The sequence below is a fragment of the Oryctolagus cuniculus genome, chromosome X (assembly GCF_051225735.1).
Source record: "Oryctolagus cuniculus isolate XC-2025 breed Fujian yellow rabbit chromosome X, ASM5122573v1, whole genome shotgun sequence".
NCBI lineage: Eukaryota > Metazoa > Chordata > Mammalia > Lagomorpha > Leporidae > Oryctolagus > Oryctolagus cuniculus.
Window position 1 is genome coordinate 21,094,514 of NC_142888.1, and position 20,450 is coordinate 21,114,963.

Sequence of the window (20,450 nt, forward strand, 5' to 3'; positions counted from 1 at the left end):
CCTTAATGTGTTGTCCAATGTAAAGAAATGCTATAATTAGTACTGAAACAGTATTTTACACTTTATGTTTCTGTGTGGGTGCAAACTGATGAAATCTTTACTTAATATATACTGAATTGATCTTCTGTATATAAAGAGAATCGAAAATGAATCTTGATGTGAATGGAATGGGAGAGGGAGCGGGAGATGGGAGGGGTGTGATTGGGAGGGAAATTATGGGGGGGGCAAAAAAAGAAAAAAAAAGGCATAGCGTCATGTGTCTACTAATACAGTATGATACATATTAGTCTCACCAACCTAACATATCCTATGTTTTCCTTACTACTACTTCCTTAAGCACCTGGAATCCACTGGATCATCTTCTGTCTTTATAGTTTTGCATTTTCTTCAGTATGTTTTGTAAATGGAATCCTCTAGGATCTGGTCTTATAAATCTGATTTCTTTCACTTAAGAAACTATATTTATCATTCAACTATCTTGTGTTTAAATTAAATTATTCCTTTTTTAAATATTTTATGTTTTTATTTGAAAGTCTGAGTTAAAAGGGGTGGGGGAGAGATTGATTGTCCATCTGCTAGTTCACTTAACAGATGGCTGCAACATCAGGGCTGAGCAAGACCAAAGCCAGGAACCAGGAGCTTCATCAGGGTCTCCTACATGGATGGCAGGGGCCCAAACACTTGAACCATTTTCCACTTCTTTTCCCAGCCATTAGCAGAGAGCTGGATTTGAAGTGGAGCAGCTGGGACACAAACTAGCACTCACCTGGGATGCCAGCATCCCAGGCGACAGCTTTACCCACTACAGCACAGCACCAACTCCAAGCTTATTAATTTTTATCTCAGGATATTATGGAGGTACCAAAATTTGATTATCATTTCACCTATTGAAGGACATCTTGTTTTACTCCATTTTTTGTTGATTATTATTTAGGTCACTGTAAAGGAGCTTATACAGGTATGTCCGAAGACATAAATTTTGAAATCAGTTGGATGAATACCAACTAGGAATGTGATTGCTGATTCCATAGTAGGACTATGTTTAACTGTATAAGACACCCTTTTAAACTGTCTTCCAGAGTGACTACATCCCTACTGTTTTATATTCCCTGCAGCACAGAATGAATTCCTCTTTTCTCTTCATCTATGGTCCTATGTTTTCACCAATGGTGTTCTGTTATGATTATTGTAGCCTTTATAGTAAGTTTTTGAATTAAGTGGAGTGAGTCCTCAAACTTTGTTCTTCTTCCATATAAATTTTGGAACCAATTTGTAATGTCAGCAAAATAATTTTATATAATATTCAGGGAGATTGTGTTGAATGTATACATGAAGTTAGAAAGAATTTATATCTTAACCTTAACAATATTGAGTTTTCCAATACAAGAATATGAACTCAGTCCACTAACTCACATTTAAATATGCCTTTAATTTTATCAGTGTTTTGTAGTTTCCCACATATATATACTGTTCATATTTTGTTTATTTCATATCTAAATATGTTGATGTTAAAATAAATTTTGTTTGTTTTTAAATTTTAAATTCATTTTGTTCATTGCTGATATAGGTGAAAGTTATTGAATTTTGCACATTATTTGTAACTTCTATTGTTGTCAAGCTTGCTATTAGTTCCAGGAGATATTTTTTACCTGTAGGTTTTTTGGCATTTTCTCCATAGACATATATTTCATTAGCAAATAAAGACAGTTTTATTTACTTCTTTCCAATATGTGTGACTTACTGTTTCTGTTGCCTTTTTGCACTTGCCTTGAGTCTGATCTAAAGGAGAAAATATTCAGCCTCTCACAATTAAGCATTATGTTAGTTGTAAGTTTTTCATATTTACCCTTTATTATGAAAGAAAGTTCTCTTCTACTTCAAGGTTTTTGAGAATTTTTATTATGAGTGGGTATTCCATGTGATTGAATTATTTTCTGCATCTACTGATATGCTCATGTAATTTTTCTTCCATAGCTTAACATGGTGAAATTGATTGCTTTATAGAGATTAAACCAGTATTGCATCCTTAGTTGAAGCCTATATGGCTTTGGTACATAATTTTAAAAATATATTGCTGGGGCTGGTGCTGCAGCACAGCCAGTTAAAGCCACCATCTTCAGCACTGACATCCCATATGGGTGCCGGTTTGAGTTCCAGCTGCCCCACTTCCTATCCAGCTCCTTGCTAATGTGCCTGGGAAGGCAATGGAGTATGGATCAAAGTACTGGGGTCCCCGCATCCATGTGGGAGACCCCAGAGAAACTCCTGTATCCTGGCTTCAGCCTAGCCTAACTCTGGCCATTGCAGCCATTTGGGGAGTGAAACAGGATGGAAGACCCCCCCCCATAATTCTAAGTTATAAATAAATAAATAAGTAATTTGGCAACATTTTACTGAAATTTTTTATATCTGTGTTCATGAGTGATGATAGTTTATTGTTTCCTTTTCTTCCATGGCTTCCTTTGGTTTTGTATGTGGTTGATACTGGCTGCATGCAATGAGCAGGGGAGTAGCCCTTCCTTTTATATTTACTGGAAGAGAGTGTACTAGATGCATTTGCTACTTAAATGTGTGTCAGTTTTATTTTCTTAATCAATTCTGTTTTCTTATAACAAAATACTTGAAACTGGATAATTTATAAAGAAGAGAAATGTATTTTCTCCCAGTTCTTGGGCCTGGGAAGTCCAAGATCAAAATACTGGTAGGTTTGGTTGTCTGGTGAGGATCTGATCTTTGGAGCCTTAAGTGGTACCTTAAATGTTGCATCCTATGGGGAGGAGGAACACTGTATCTTCACAGGGTAGGAGGTGGAAGGGCAGAAGGGACAAACTTTCTCCATTAAGTCTCTCTTTCTCTCTCTCTCTCTCTCTCTCTCTCTCTCTCTCTCTCAGATTTATTTATTTGAAAAGCAGAAGCACACACAGAGAGACAGGGATCTTCCTTCTGCTGATTCACTCCTCAAATGGTCCTACTCGGGAACTCCATCTGGGTCTCCCACATGGGTGGCAGGGATCCAAGCACTTGGGCCATCTTCAGCTGCTTTCCCAAATATATTTGCAGGGGACTGGAACAGAAGTGGAGCAGCCAGGACTCTAACCAACAGCTCATAGGTCATACTGGTGTCACAGGTGGGGCACAACTCACTGTGCCACAAAGTTAGACCCCTTTATGTTCTTTTAAAAGTTCCATTAGGGGCCCAGCACTGTGGCGCAGTAGATTAATCCTCCACCTGTGGTGCCTGCATCCCATATAGGCACTGATTCTAGTCCTAGCTGCCCCTCTTCTGATCCAGCTCTCTGCTGTGGCCTCAGAAAGCAGAAGAAGGTGCCCCCTGCACCGATGTGGGAGGCCTGGAGGAAGCTCCTGGCTCCTGCCTCCGGATCAGCTCAGCTCAGGGCATTGCAGCCATTTGGGTAATGAACCAGTGGTTGGAAGACCCTTCTCTTTGTCTCTCTCTCACTGTCTATAACTCTATCTCTCAAATAAATAAATAAAATCTTTATTTTAAAAAAAAGTTCCTTTAAGAAGGGCTTGGGGACAACATTGTGGTATAGCGGGTTGGGCCAACATCTGCAACCCATGCATCCCATATGGGTGCCAGTTCAAGTCCTGGCTACTCTACTTCCAATCCAGCTCCCTCCTGATGTGCCTGGGAAACCAGCAGAGGACAGCCCGAGTGCCTGAACTGCCGCACCCACGTGGGAGACCCAGAAGAAACTCCGATGTCTCCTGGCTTCAGCCTGGTCCAGCCCTGGCCATTGTGGTCATTTGGGGGTGAACCAGTGGATAGACAACCTCTCCTCTCTGTGTTTCCCTCTCTTGCTGTTAAGTCTTTCAAGTAAATAAATAAATCTTTAAAAAGCACACAGTCTCTACCCACATGTCTTAATAACTTTCTAAAGCCCTCACCTCTTAATACCATTACATTGGCAATTAAGATTGTTGGCATATAGCTCTTTCTAATAATTCCTGATGATTCTTTTAATTTCTGTGGTATCTGTTGTTACATTTCCTCTTTCATCTCTAATTTATTAATGTGGGCCTTCTCCCTCTTTTTTTGGTTAGTTGGGCCAATGGCGTATCAATTTTATTTTTTCAAAAAAACAGCTCTTCATTTCACTGATATTTCTAATTTTTTTGTTTCAATTTTGTTTATATCTTCTCTAATTTTAATTATTTCTTTCCTCCTACTAATTTGGGGTTTGGTTTGTTGTTGTTTTCTAGAACCTTGAGATACATTGATATTATAAATGAGATACAGTACCAAATTATGGTATCTCTCCAATTTCTTGATGTAGGTAAATTGCTATAAACTTCCCTCTTAACACTACTTTTGCCAAATCCTATAAGTTTTGATATGTTGTATTGTCCTCTTCATTCATTTCCAGAAATTTTTTATTTCTCTTTTTATTTTTTTTCTATGAACCACTGTTCATTTAGGAGCATGTTATTCAGTCTCTATGCATATGCATATGTTCTAGAGATTCTTCAGTTGTTGATTTATAGCTTCATTCCATTGTGGTCAGAGAAGATGCATGATATGATTTTGATTTTTTTTTAATTTGCTGAGACTTGCTTTGTGACCTAGCATGTGGTATATCCTAGAAAAGTCCCATGCACTGGTGAGAAGAATGTGTATTCTGTAATTTTGGAGTGAAAAGTTCTGTAGATATCAGTTAGGTCCATTTGATACATAGTGTTGATTAAATCTGTTGTTACTTTGCTGATTTTCTGTCTGGATGATCTGCCCATTGCTGAAAGTAGGGTATTGAAGTTCTCTGTTACTACTGTATTGGAGTCTATGTCTCCCTTTAGATCCATTAACATTTCTTTTAAATAGCCAAGTGCCCTGTAATTAGTTGCATATGTGTTTATTATAGTCAAATCTTTCTGTTGAATTGATCCTTTAATCATTACATAATGCCCTTCTTCATCTCTTTTAACAGTGTTATGTTAAAGTCTATTTTGTCTGATATTAGGATGGTATACCGGCTCCTTTTTGGTTTCTGTTAGCATGGACTATCTTTTTCCATCCTTTCACTTTCAGTCTGCAGGTATCTTTGTTGGTAAGGTGTGATTCTTTTAGGCAGTTAATAGATGGGTCTTTTTTTAAATCCATTCAGCCAATCTGCATCTTTTAACAGGAGATTTGAGACCATTTACATTCAAGGTTACTATTGATAAGTTATGATTAGGACCTGTCATTTTCCCATAAATATTCCTACTGTTTACTTTGAATTTCCTTTGAACTTTTACTGGGAAATTTTCTGCTTTCACACTCTTTCATAGTGATGACCATGTTTCTGTGTGTAGCACATCCTTAAGCATCTTTTATAAGGCTAGATGAGTGATGACAAATTATTTCAATTTATGTTTGTTATGGAATGTCTTTATTATCACCTTAATTTCTAAATGAAAGTTTTTCAGGGTATGGTATTCTGGGTTGACAGGGTTTTTTTTCCTCTCTCTCTTAAGACTTGAACTCTGTCTCGCCATTCTCTCCTAACCTGTAGGGTTTCTGATGAGAAGTCAGCTGTGGGTCTAATTAAAGATCCTCTGAAAGTAATCTGATATTTCCATTGTGCACATTTTAGAATGATTTCTTCATGTTTTGCTGTTGAAAGCTTGACTACAATGTGTTGTGGTGAAGGTCTTTCTTGGTCATGTCTATTAGGAATTCTATGTGCTTCCTGTACTTGACATCCATTTCTTTTTTCAAATTGGGGGAGTTTTCTGTAAGTATTTCACTAAATAGGCCTTCAAATCCATTCTCTTTTTCCACATCTTCAGAAACTCCTAAGACCCACATATTTGGTCATTTGATAGTATCCCCTAAATCTCCAACACTGTTTTTAATTTTTCTGATTTCTTCTTTTTTTTTTTTTGTCTGACTCCAAAATTTCCAAAGATTTGTCTTTTATCTTGGATATTTTTTATTCTGCCTCACCAAGTCTGTTGTTAATGCTTTCCACCACATCTTTTTATTTGATCTATTAAATTCTTAATTTCTAATATTTCACTGTGATTTATCTTTAAAATTTCAATTTTATAGGAAAAATTTTCATTCATGTTATGTACGGATTTCCTTAATTCATGGGTTTGCTTCTGATTGCTTTTGAATAATCCTATAATTAATCTTTTGAATTCCATTTCCAGCATTTCATCAATCTCTTTATCTTCACATTCTAATAATGAAGTGTTATTGTGTTCCTTTGGAGGTGCACTGGTCATGTTGTCATTCTTGTTTCTTGAATTTCTGCATTTACTTTTAGGCATTTGTGGAGATGCTTGTTGGTTCTTTTCCTTAGATGGCTTTATCTTTGGACTATGCCTGTATGGTTTAGTGGAGTGTCTGCTCTTTCAGTGACTACCCAGAGGTGTGTGCTGGATGTGGCCAGGGAGCTCTGGTCAGTGTTGCAGAGTGGAATGATTATCCAGGATGACATCCAAGTTGGGTGTAGCAGATCTCTCTTTTTTTTTATCAGAAGGGAGGTTTTGATCAGCTCTGTTGCTGTATTCAAACCCTCACCTCCTCTCTTCCAAGGTGATCAATGCCCAGGCGTTAGCCCACAGTGGGTGCAATACTCTTCCAACACTGCCATAGGACTGCATAAAGGATCTGTGCATTCCTCAGTGTGAGCACAGATCCCATTGCAATGACACACTGCAGGCAATCAGGTAGTTATGAATGTGTGGAGCTGCTCACTGGGATTGCCCAGAGACCCAGCTACACCCTGCACCCTTTCATGCAGTCACAGTGTTCCCACAATATCAGCTCCCACAGTCATGGGGTGCTGAGGATCTTCTCCCCACCCCCAGTCTGTCCCATTTACAGAGAAGGAACTATGGCTAGCCTGTGTGTGTTCCACCTAAGCAGTTTGAGCCCCAGAGCCTGTGTCATGCTGGGAGGCTGGGGGTACCTCACAGTCCTGCATGGGTACCCAGTCTCCTGTCAGTTCTCCCACCCAGACTCAGGCATCTCCTCTTGGCTGGTTGCTGGATGTGCAGACACGAACTGGCACAGGTGTTGTATATGTCCAAAATGGAGTCTGTCCTCCCTTAGCTGGTTGCCAGACACCATTGTCAGGGGGACAGGAAGAGAGAAACATGGCCCTTTTATTCCTCTAGGTTGTCAGGTACCCTGCCCCCACAGGGCTCATGGTAGGCTCTTCCCTAGCTCTATTGCCAGTGGCATAGGCTGCTGCAGTTTGGTCTCATCTCACTCTCCATAGCTGGCACTCAGATTCTCGGCTCTTAGGCTTCTGTGTTGTACCTGTGCTCATGCTGCATGTCTGCACCTTGCACTCAGATCCATGGTGTTCCTCTTCCTTCCATAGAATTTCCACTGCGGTTTTATCCCTAACTCTTCCTGAGAATACACTCTCTCCACTTTTTTTTTTAACTATCTTCCCTATCCTATAGCAGAAAGCTCCCTGTTCCTCCATCTTGGAATCTCTCCCTTTGGCATGCTTTTTAATTTTTTGCTGAAAGTCAGGTGTATCATATAGTGTAGTAAATACTGAGTTAAAAAGAACTTTACTATGACAATTTATTTTATCCTGGCCAGGAATTGGTTGTGTTTGGTATTTTTTGTAGCTATGGGTACAAAGAGGTTTCAAATTCCTCCACTGTCATTTTTGCTTTTTTTAATTCATCTCTTTACTCTGAGACTTCTGTTTATACTAGTTCTTAGAGTGAATCTGTCTCTTACTACTCTTTCAGCTGGAAACCACTGTTCCTATTCCTGGAAGCTTATGATTATGATGGTGATGAGGTACTGGGATATGAAGGAACTGATGTTTTTTCTAATCTTAGTCTTTGGAGTGCATTATGGGCCTGTGCCTAGGGACTATGCCCTTTACAAGTGTTTCTGCTTATTCATCCCCTGATCTCTAACTGTCCTCCACTACACAGGTTATTCTCTAGTGTTCCCAGTCTGTGTACTTAAGGTCCTCTCCACTATATATTTAGCTTTTTTCCCTCAAGTAACACAAGGAAGCTATGATAGAGCAGCATTCCCTTCACCCAGATTAATGAGATGTCTCTGGTACCAAGTAGCAGTGTTGGACTTCCTGGAGATTAAACCTTTTGTTCTCTAAAGATGAAGGATCTGGGTGACGTTCACAAACACTAGGGCCATTTAGAGGGAGATCAGCAGGGATCTTTCCCAGGATTCTTGATCCTGTGAGAGCCTGGGTTCCTATAGGAAAAACCTGGAAAAACGTGAGTACCTCAACATGACTATGATTTCTAGGACCTTCTCGGTCTCATACTTGTCTTCTATTAATTCATCACATTTTCCAGTTTAAGATTTCTTCTTATTTACACAGCATCTACCCAATGACTCCTGCTCTAGGAAAATAAATGCGTGGGCTTGGAGTTCATCTCTCCAAATTCGGGGATGGTGGTATTCCCTGCAATGTCACTTATCTGATGTGTCCAAGAAAAGTTGCTAATATTCAGCTTGTCCAGTTTTTTATTCTTATAAGGATTGGAATGATGATTTCCAAGACTTTCATAAATCTGAGCCAGGTCCTAAGTCTCTGTAATACAGTTTTAATAAATTGTGGTATCCTATTTTAAATTATGTCAATGGTTACTTGTATCCTAATTCAGATCCTACTCTTCTATGATTCAAATATTCATTTTTCTCAACCACAGTATAAAATATCCATGAAATTTATATCCATATCATTGTATTAATTATTATTCAAGTTGAGAATTAATATGAATTTAGAGATTATTTGTTCATTGCATTGTCATTTGAAACAACTTATGTTTAACCCCCATATTACACATAAGTATTTTTGATAGTGATGCCTTCCATTCAGATAAAAACATTTTTGTACATGTTTACCCTTCCTATACTCAATAATAAAGAATTACTATTGTCACTTAGTTTCGATTCATATTTCAATGGATTTTTAATTCCTCTTGTAATTTTAAAAAATGTGAATGATTTATCTAAACACATCAGGCTGAAATGAAGGAAAAATCAGAACTAAAACTCAGTGCTTATACTTTTCAACTTCGTGTAGACTTTTCTCCACTTGAGAAACCAGCTGTTTTTAGCATGATGCTGACCACTTAATGTAATTTTTCTGCTCTATTCTTAGTACAAAAGAATGCACACCTGCTTCTCAGCTTTGCAAAGTGTACTTTCCAGGGCAACCTTTTGTACAGAATGCTCAAAAAGTCACCTATAACTCAATGCTCCCTTCATTTACTTTTTTTTTAACTTTTATTTAATGAATATAAATTTCCAAAGTACGATTTATGGATTACAATGGCTTCCCCCACATACCGTCCCTCCCACCCACTACCCTCCCATTTCCCACTCCCTCTCCCCTTCCATTCACATCAAGATTCCTTTTCGATTATCTTAATATACAGAAGGTCAGCTTAGTATACATTAAGTAAGGATTTCAACAGTTTGCTCCCACACAGAAACATAAAGTGAAAAATAATAGATGATTTTTTTTAAATGATGATGAAATCAGATCAGACCTATTGTCATGTTTAATCCCAGTGAGAGTCAAGTTGGGAGTTGATAATTTCTTTTTTTTTTTTTTTTTTTTTTTTTTTTTTACAGAGGATCAGTTTAGTATACATTAAGTAAAGATTTCAACAGTTTGCACCCCCATAGAAACACAAAGTGAAATATATTGTTTGAGTACTCGTTATAGCATTAAATCTCAATACACAGCACATTAAGGACAGAGATCCTACATGAGGAGTAAGTGCACAGTGACTCCTGTTGTTGACTTTACCAATTGACACTCCTGTCTATGGCATCAGTAGTCTCCCTATGCTCCAGTCATGAATTTCCAAGGCTATGGAAGCCCTCTGAGTTCTCCGATTCTTATCTTGTTTAGACAAGGTCATAGTCAAAGTGGAGGTTCTCTCCTCCCTTCAGAGAAAGGTACCTCCTTCTTTGATGACCTGTTCTTTCCACTGGGATCTCACTCACAGAAATCTTTTGCCAGAGTGTCTTGGCTTTCCATGCCTGAAATACTCTCATGGGCTTTTCAGCCAGATCCGAATGCCTTTAGGGCTGATTCTGAGGCCAGAGTGCTATTTAGGACATCTGCCATTCTATGAGTCTGCTGAGTATCTCACTTCCCATGTTGGATCAATCTCCCCTTTATTTATTCCATCGGTTAGTGTTAGCAGGTACTAGACTTGTTTATGTGCTCCCTTTGACTCTTAGTCCTTTCATTATGATCAATTGTGAACTGAAATTGATCACTTGGAATAGTGAGATGGCATTGGTATATGCCACCTTGATGGGATTGAATTGGAATCCCCTGGTATGTTTTTAACTCTACCATTTGGGGCAAGTCAGCTTGAGCATGTCCCAAATTATACATCTCTTCCCTCTCTTATTCCCACTCTTATGTTTAACAGGGGTCACATTTCAGTTAATTTTTAACACTTAAGAATAACTGTGTATTAATTACAGAATTAAACCAGTCATATTAAGTAGAACAGACAAAAAAACTACTAAGAGGGATAATGTATGAAGTTGTTCATTAACAGTCAGGGCTATGCTGATCAAGTCACCGTTTCCCATAGTGTCCATTTCACTTCAGGAGGTTTCCTTTTTGGTGTTCAGTCAGTTGTCACCGATCAGGGCGAACATGTGGTATTTGTCCCTTTGGGACTGGCTTATTTCACTCAGCATGATGTGTTCCAGATTCCTCCATTTTGTTGCAAATGACTGGATTTCGTTGTTTCTTACTGCGGTATAGTATTCTAAAGAGTACATATCCCATAATTTCTTTATCCAGTCTACCGTTGATGGGCATTTAGGTTGGTTCCAGGTCTTAGCTATTGTGAATTGAGCTGCAATAAACATTAGGCTGCAGACCGCTTTTTTGTTTGCCAATTTAAATTCCTTTGGGTAAATTCCAAGGAGTGGGATGGCTGGGTCGAACGGTAGGGTTATCTTCAGGTTTCTGAGGAATCTCCAGACTGACTTCCATAGTGGCTTGACCAGTTTGCATTCCCACCAACAGTGGGTTAGTGTCCCTTTTTCCCCACATCCTCACCAGCATCTGTTGTTGGTAGATTTCTGCATGTGAGCCATTCTAACCGGGGTGAGGTGAAACCTCATTGTGCTTTTGATTTGCATTTCCCTGATTGCTAATGACCTTGAACATTTTTTCATGTGCCTGTTGGCCATTTGGATTTCCTCTTTTGAAAAATGTCTATTGAGGTCCTTGGCCCATCTCTTAATTGGGTTGTTGGTTTTGTTTTTGTGGAGTTTCTTGATCTCTTTGTAGATTCTGGTTATTAACCCTTTATCTGTTGCATAGTTTGCAAATATTTTTTCCCATTCTGTCAGTTGTCTCTTCACTCTCCTGACTGTTTCTTTTGCAGTGCAGAAACTTCTCAATTTGATGCAATCCCAATAGTTAATTTTGGCTTTGACTGCCTGTGCCTCCCGGGTCTTTTCCAGAAACTCTTTGCCTGTGCCAATATCTTGAAGGGTTTCTCCAATGTTCTCTAGTAACTTGATGGTGTCAGATCGTAGATTTAGGTCTTTAATCCATGTTGAGTGGATTTTTGTGTAAGGTGTAAGGTAGGGGTCTTGCTTCATGTTTCTGCACGTGGAAATCCAATTTTCCCAGCACCATTTATTGAATAGACTGTCCTTACTCCAGGAATTAGTTTTAGATCCTTGATCAAATATAAGTTGGCTGTAGATGTTTGGGTTAATTTCTGGTGTTTCAATTCTGTTCCATTGGTCTATCCATCTGTTTCTGTACCAGTACCATGCTGTTTTGATTACACCTGCCCTGTAGTATGTCCTGAAATCTGGTATTGTGATGCCTCCGGCTTTGTTTTTTTTTTTGTACAAGATTGCTTTAGCTATTCGAGGTCTCTTGTGCCTCCATATGAATTTCAGCACCAATTTTTCCAGATCTGAGAAGAAGGTCTTCGGTATCTTCATTGGTATTGCATTGAATTTATAAATTGCTTTTGGGAGAATGGACATTTTGATGATATTGATTCTTCCAATGCATGAGCATGGAAGATATTTCCATTTCTTGGTATCCTCTTCTATTTCTTTCTTTAAGGTTTTGTAATTTTCATCGTAGAGATCTTTAACGTCCTTGGTTAAGTTTATTCCAAGGTATTTGATTGTTTTTGTAGCTATTGTGAATGGGATTGATCTTTGAAGTTCTTTCTCGGCAGTGGCATTGAATGTGTATACAAAGGCTGTTGATTTTTGTGCATTGATTTTATACCCTGCTACTTTGCCAAAATCTTCTATGAGTTCCAATAGTCTCTTAGTAGAGTTCTTTGGGTCCCCTAAATAAAGAATCATGTCATCTGCAAAGAGGGATAGTTTGAGTTCTTCCTTCCCAATTTGTATCCCTTCAATTTCTTTTTCTTGCCTAATAGCTCTGGCTAGAACCTCCGGAACTATATTGAATAGCAGTGGTGAGAGTGGACATCCCTGTCTGGTACCAGATCTCAGTGGAAATGCTTCCAACTTTTCCCCATTCAATAGGATGTTGGCTGTGGGTTTTTCATAGATTGCTTTGATTGTATTGAGGAATGTTCCTTCCAAACCCAGTTTGCTTAGAGTTTTCATCATGAACGGGTGTTGTATTTTATCAAATGCTTTCTCGGCATCTATTGAGATAATCATATGGTTTTTCTTCTGCAGTCTGTTAATGTGGTGTATCACATTGATTGTCTTGCGCACATTAAACCATCCCTGCATACCAGGGATAAATCCCACTTGGTCTGGGTGGATGTTCTTTCTGATGTGTTGTTGCATTCTATTGGCGAGAATTTTATTGAGGATTTTTGCATCTATGTTCATCAGGGATTTTGGTCTGTAATTCTCTTTCAGTGCTGCATCTTTTTCTGGCTTAGGAATTAAGGTGATGCTGGCTTCATAGACAGAATTTGGGAGGATTCCCTCTTCTTCGATTGTTCTGAATCGTTTGAGAAGAATTGGAGTTAGTTCTTCTTTAAATGTCTGGTAGAATTCAGCAGTGAATCCATCTGGTCCTGGGCTTTTCTTTGTTGGGAGGGCCTTTATTACTGTTTCAATTTCTGTCTCAGTTATGGGTCTGTTTAGGTTTTCGATGTCTTCCTGGTTTAATTAGGTAGGTTGCATGTGTCCAGGAATCTATCCATTTCTGATAGGTTTCCCTGTTTGCTGGCATACATGTCCTTGTAGTAATTTCTGATGATTCTTTTTATTTCTGTGGTGTCTGTTGTTACGTTTCATTTTTCATATCTGATTTTATTGATTTGGGTCTTTTCTCTTCTTTTTTTTAGTTAGTTGGGCCAATGGGGTGTCAATTTTGTTTATTTTTTCAAAAAACCAGCTCCTCGTTTGGCTGATTTTTTGAATGTTTTTCTTGATTCAATCCTGTTGATTTCTTCTCTGATTTTAATTATTTCTCTTCTCCTACTAGATTTGGGTTTGGTTTGCTGTAGGTTTTCTAGATCCTTGAGGTGAATTGAAAGCTCATCTATTTGGTGTCTTTCCAATTTCTTGATGTAGGCACCTATTGATAGAAACTTTCCTCTTAACACTGCTTTTGCTGCGTCCCATAAGTTTTGGTATGTTGTGCTGTTATCCTCATTTACTTCCAGAAAGTTTTTGATTTCTCTTTTGATTTCTTCTATGACCCATTGTTCATTCAGGAGCATGTTGCTCAATCTCCATGTGTTTGTGTATGCTCTAGGGATTCCTGAGTTGCTAATTTCCAACTTCATTCCTTTATGGTCTGAGAAGCTGCATGGTATGATTCTAATTCTTTTGAATTTGCTGAGACTTGCTTTATGGCCTAGTATGTGGTCAATCCTAGAGAAGGTTCCATGTACTGCTGAGAAGAATGTAAATTCTTTAGATGTAGGATTGAAAGTTCTGTATATATCTGTTAGATCCATTTGGGCTATAGTGTCGTTTAAATCTACTGTCTCCTTGTTGATCTTCTGTCCTATTGATCTGTCTATTTCTGAGAATGGAGTATTGAAGTCACCTAGTACTATTGTATTGGGGTCTAAGTCTCCCTTTAAGTCCGTTAACAAATCTTTTAGATAAACCGGTGCCCTGTAGTTAGGTGCATATACATTGATAATTGTTATATCTTCCTGTTGAATTGATCCCTTAATCATTATGTAGTGTCCCTCTTTGTCTCTCTTAACGGTTTTTGTGGTAAAGTTTATGGTGTCTGGTATTAAGATGGCTACGCCTGCCCTTTTTTCATTTCTGTTGGCACGGTATATCTTTTTCCAGCCTTTCACTTTCAGTCTGTATGGATCTTTGTTGGAAAGATGTGTTTCTTGTAAGCAGCAAATAGATGGGTTTTGTTCCTTAACCCAATCAGCCAATCGGTGTCTTTTAACTGGACAGTTCAGGCCATTCACGTTCAATGTGACTAATGATATTTGGTAACTTTGCCCTGCCATTTGCCAAAGATAAGTTCTAATATATGCTTTGAATTCCCTGTGATCTTTTGCTGTGAGCTTTCCTTCCTTGGTTTCCTTCCTTTACCTTCTTTCATATTGATGACCGTGTTTCTTTGTTTCTGTGTGTAACACATCTTTAAGCATCTTTTGCAGGGCTGGACGAGTGGCAACAAATTCTTTCAATTTCTGTTTGCTATGAAAAGTCTTTATTTCACCTTCATTCACAAATGATAGCTTTGCAGGATATAATATTCTGGGCTGGCAGTTGTTCTCTCTTAGTACCTGGGCTATATCTCGCCATTCCCTCCTAGCTTGTAGAGTTTCTGATGAGAGGTCAGCTGTGAGTCTGATTGGAGATCCTCTGAGAGTAATCTGACGTTTCTCTCTTGCACATTTTAGGATCTTTTCTTTATGTTTCACTGTGGAGAGTTTAATTACAACGTGTCGTGGTGAGGATCTCTTTTGGTCGTGTTTATTAGGGGGTTCTGTGAGCTTCCTGTATTAGGATTTCTCTGTCCTTCTCCAAACCTGGGAAATTTTCTGCTAATATCTCACTAAAAAGGCCTTCTAATCCTTTCTCCCTCTCCATGCCTTCAGGAACTCCTAGAACCCGAATGTTGGGTTTTTTAATAGTATCCTGAAGATTCCTGACAATATGTTTTAGATTCCTAATTTCCTCGTCTTTTCTTTGGTCTGACTGTATCCTTTCCTGTTCTCTGTCTTCTAAGTCCGATATTCTCTCTTCTGCTTCACCCATTCTGTTTGTAAGGCTCTCTATTGTGTTTTTCATTTGATCTATTGAATTCTTCACTTCAGTCACTATCCCAGTTTCCTGTTGTACTAGTTGTTTTGTTTCATTTTGATTCCTCCTTAATATTTCATTTTCATGAGAGAGATTTTCTATCTTGTCCATTAAGGATTTCTGTAGTTCAAGAATTTGTTTTTGAGAACTTCTTAATGTTCTTATCAATTTTTTGAGATCTGCTTCTTGCATTTCTTCTATGTCATCATCCTCAAAATCTTGAATTGGGGTGTCTTTTTCATTTGAGGGCTTCATGGTGACTTCCTTGTTTTTATTACATTGGTTTTTGCGTTTTTTATTTGGCATATTGGAGATATTTGGTTTCTTCACTGTGGTGCTTTTTCTTGTTATACTATGACTCTAGATTAAGTGGACTATCTGTTTTTGATGGAGCCTTAGGGCTTGAGATGGGTGTGGCCTGAGAGCTCTGTTTGGTGTGCCAAAGGTGACACTCCCAGGTTAGGTGTGGTAAACCTCTCTCTCTCTTTCTTTTTTTTTTTTTTTGATTCAAAAGGGAAGTTATTCTGCACAGCTGAACGAAGTTGGAGGTAGTTAGCAGGCAAATGATATACCCACAGGAGCCAGAGATCAGAAGCTCTTTCCCAAGGACCACACAGGGAATCTGTTCGGCCCTCAGAGTGGGCTCAAATTCTCCTTCAGTCTCCCACTGGGTTGCCAAAGTTACGGAATTGTAGCATCTCTGGAGAGTGCTCACGTGAATTCCGTGAGTTCTCTCCCCCACCGTCTCTTTTTTCACAGTCTCAGTTCAGTAGCACCACAAATTTACTAGGTCCTAATCTCCTGTTAATTCGCCCCGCCCAGAGTCAGGTTTTTCTGCTAGGCTCAGGGCCGGTGCAGACCTGAGGTCACTCTGTTTATGACGTATGTCCAAGATGGCGCCTGCTCTTTGTCTTGCTCGCCCTTGAGAGGTGAGCGGAGAGAGAGAAACCCGTGTCCGTACCAGTCACCTTTTTTTTTTTCCTCTCTCTCTCTTCCAGTTAGCCTGGTGAAGTTCCCCCCACCCCGGGGGTCGTTCCCTCTAGTCTCCTCTCTCCGCTTGCCTGCCAGTGTCTCGGGCTATTGAGGTTCGGCTCACCTCGCGTTCCAGCGCTGGTGTGTTGAGTCTGCCGCTGGTGTCCCGAACTGTGGGCTCCCACGCTCTCCACGCAGGTCCGCTCCCCTTCCAGCGCCGATGTGTGGACTCGGAGCCCTGGACGTCCCAAGTCTCCCTGCTGTTTTCTGTGTGGTACACACTCCCCTTCGAGCACTGGCGCGCAGACCCTGCGGCCTGCGCAGCTCAGTCCCCCGGCTCGGCTTCTCCCTTCATTTACTTTTAAATGCTGCATGTGCTAAATGCAATAGAAACAAACAAGAACCTATTTTGAAATATTGGATATTTTCAGTCTTTCTTGCAGAATTAGATGAACATTTATTGGAATTAATTATGTGTACTTCTTGGCTACTTAATTTGGAGATCATTAAACTACTTTTTTTGCTTATGGTCTTATCTGCTCTTATACTATAAGTTTTCTATATCTCTTGTGAATTATGCTAAATTGTAGACTTAGTTACTTTCCTGGCCTGGAAACACTTTAAAGAAAGGTTTCATATCATATAAATCATTGCATCCATACGGCTTAACAAAAACATCTGATTTAGCCTGGATACTCACTAGAGCAGTGACATTGGGCTTGGTTTGTATTATGTTTAATAGATTCTATGATTGGGCTTTAATTCTCAAAAAGCTGCTTCCATCAATGAAAAATAGTTCCACCTTTAAGTGCTTATTTTATTTAATCTTATCATTGTGGTGTAGTAAGATATAGAAAAGTTAAAATTCCAGTTTCTGGCATACCCAGCCCAAAGACTTAAGAAACCTATGGTAAACTCACCAAAGCACATGTTTAAAAAACTCTGGTTGGATTTTCTCCATTCTGCACCACTTTTTCTTCTGCTTTTATCTGATAAAATACTTCAAATAAGAGATCTTTTTAATATCATATTCCTTGCTTACTCCCAGAATATATATGACCACTTGGGTTTCACATTCCACCTATTGGCTAACATAGAGTGGGATACTGAAGAAAGGAAGTTTTCACGTTAATTCAGGAGGGACAAGCATCCATAAGACACAGTGCTATCTCTAGAACTCCATGGAATATTCCTGTATCAAATTCTATGATAGGAATTAAAATAATTTCAGTAGTGTAAAATGTTACTTCATACACACAAAACATGTGAAAATGGTATGGTATGGTATGTATTATTTTAAGGAAAAATTTTAAACATTTTTAAAGTTTTACCATTAATATGTATTTGTTACTTATTTATTGATTTTTTGCCTACTTCTTTGATATGCTATAATCTTGATCAAACTATATGTCTCTATATAACCAAACTATGTATAATGATCTTGTCTAAGTCTACTCAGTTTAGAAATCTTTATGTAAGAATATCTATATTGGCTGTGCGGGTAATTTTTTTAAACACACACATGCATTCATGCATGTGCACATGTAGCTGTATGCATACACACACACACACATACACAGTATTACAAGAACACGAATGATATATTCTTGAAAGGACTTCTCATGCAGCCATTTTACTTTCATGATGTGATCAACCTTTTTTTCTCTTGTGTTTCCTACCTCCATTATATTCACCCAAATAATTAATACATGTTAACAACAACTTTGAGTACTTAAATTTTCTTCCACACTAACTTGGAATATATTAAAATATGTATACTACTGAATTATGTTTTATTATTTTAAAAAATTAGGATCGTAGTGTACATCATTCTCTGCATCTTGTATTTCTTATTCATTACCACTCACCTTGCAGAATATCCTTCATGACAACTGATCCAACTGTAATTTATTATTTTAAAATATTTTAATTTTAATTGCTGCATGTAGTACATGGTTTGAATATATCAAAAATCCTCAGTTCATGACATTCAACATTAAAATAAACTACATATATACATGTATATGAATATACTTATATCTAATCTAAGTCTCTGTCTCCCCTGAAAACAGGGCTTTTACTTTGTGGTCAAAATTTCCAGGAGTGGAATTGCTGGGCCAAAGCTGATGCTTATTGTAACTTTTGGTAGATTGTTATGGGTTGAATTATTTCCCCACAAAATACATTAAAATCATTCCCAATGTTACCTGTGAAGGTGATATTTGAAAATAGATTCTTTGCAGATGTAATCAATTTATGATAAAGTCACAGTGCTTTAGGGTGACTGCTGTCCTTGTCAAAAGAAGTGAATTTGGACATAGACACAGGGGAGAAGTCTATGTGAAGATGACAGTGGAGATTGAAGAGACCTATCCAGTAAGCCAAGGAATGTCAAGGAGTGCCAGCAATCACCAGAATCAAGAGGCAAGGAAGGGTCTTCCACTGGTACCTGGTGAGGGAATACATTTTTGTTGTTGTAAGCAAAGTTTTTTGTAATTTGTTATAGCAGTGCTAGGATACTAATAGATGTTGAAAGAACGTGACTCTAAAAGACAGGTGTTTTTGTTTTAGTTCCCAATTTATAACTTATGAAGTCCGTGACTCTCATTTACTATGTATTTGTTGTTGGTTTTTGGTAGGAAGTGTGCTGTAAGCAATTCCCTTTTATTTTTTTACCTGGTACTTTATTAATGAAGCCATACGTTTTAGCAAAGGATTTTTCAGCATTTGTTGATGTGATGGTGAAACTTTCCTACTTTTTTTTACAGTGGGTTATGTTGATATATTTTTTCTTCATTTTAGCAGTTTTTAATGAAAGTTATGTAAGATTACTTTATTCCTGCATGTTCTCAATTGTTTCTCCTTATATTTGCTCTTCTTTCCTACTTGGCAAGACTTGACTTTCTGTTCAAGGATCTTTTTTGTGGTCTTTGTGCAGTTTTAGCCTAGTGAAAACCGCGTTGCTGGGGTGAATGCCTACATGGACATTTGTGCCATTAGCCTTTTCTTGCTGCATCCATTCAGTGCAGACGATGTATTTCTTCCTGTAAACTTGGGCTATGCCAATTTGCTAAAATTTACAGTGTCCTAACATAACTTGCACTTCATCGCCCTTTCAGATAGGCATGGTTCGCACTTTGTACTTCTGTCTCAGCTGTTTGGGAAGATGGAGAGACATAATCTTCCTGTGAATGTGGGAAGGGACATTGAAATGCTTTTTTTGGTTCTTGCTTCAGTCAGAAGTCACAAAGGGACTGAACTTCATTTTGGTTGCTGCCACTCTGGAGATGGCTGCAAAAAGGCTATTTTGATATAATTTATGATCATTAGCCCTTGCTTGCATTCTCTGAAAAAAAAAAAACCTGCTTGGACACAATGTGCCATTCTTCTGACTTCATTAAATATGATTTTATTTTGAATGCTTTATCTCTATCCATAAGTAAGATTAGACTATACTTTTACATAAATATTTTTAAGATTTACTTTGAAAGCAGAATTACAGAGAGGCAAAGGCAGAGAAAGAGAGAGAGAGAGAGAGAGAGAGAGATGTCTTCCATCCACTGATTCACTCCCCCAGATGGCCGCAACAGGCGTAGCTGGGTCAAACCGAAGGCAAAGAGCCAGGAGCTTCCTCCAGGCCTCCCATGCAGGTGCAGGGACCCAAGGACTGGAGCCATCTTCTACTGCTTTCCCAGGCCAGAGCAGAGAGCTGGATTGGAAGTGGAGCAGGCGGGACTTGAACCATCACCCATATAGGATGCCAGTACTGCAGGCTGCAGCTTTCCTGCTAAGTCACAGTGCCATCCCCAGATTAGACTATATTTTTAACTTTTGTTGTCAAGTTTGCTATTAAAGTTGTGTTACCATCATAAAATACATTGGGGAAAGTTTAATCTTTCTCTATTCATCTGGAATATTTTAGATTATATTGAAATTAATAGTTTACCTTTAATATCATATAGACCTCACCCATAAACCCCTCAAGTTCTTGTGACTTAAAAGTGTTCATTTTGAAAAAATTAATCATTTACTTATGTTGACAAATGTTACATAATGAACTTCTCTATACACACCATCAAGGTTTAAATCAACATGGAGTTTCAGTTGACAGGGAACTTGAAATACAAATGATGGTTTGTGCTATCTTAAAGTAAATTTTATTATATAAATGAATTTCAATTGCTTTAAAAATTTAGACAGTTTGTCTAACAGTAAAGCTGAAATAATCTGTTAT

General features: G+C 38.3%; 1 pseudogene; it reads right to left on the reverse strand.

Annotated features, from left to right (window-relative positions):
- Positions 1 to 19,024: 19,024 nt before the first annotated feature.
- On the reverse strand, positions 19,025 to 19,481 carry LOC100358295 (large ribosomal subunit protein uL24 pseudogene; annotated as a pseudogene).
- Between the last annotated feature and the right edge of the window lie 969 nt (positions 19,482 to 20,450).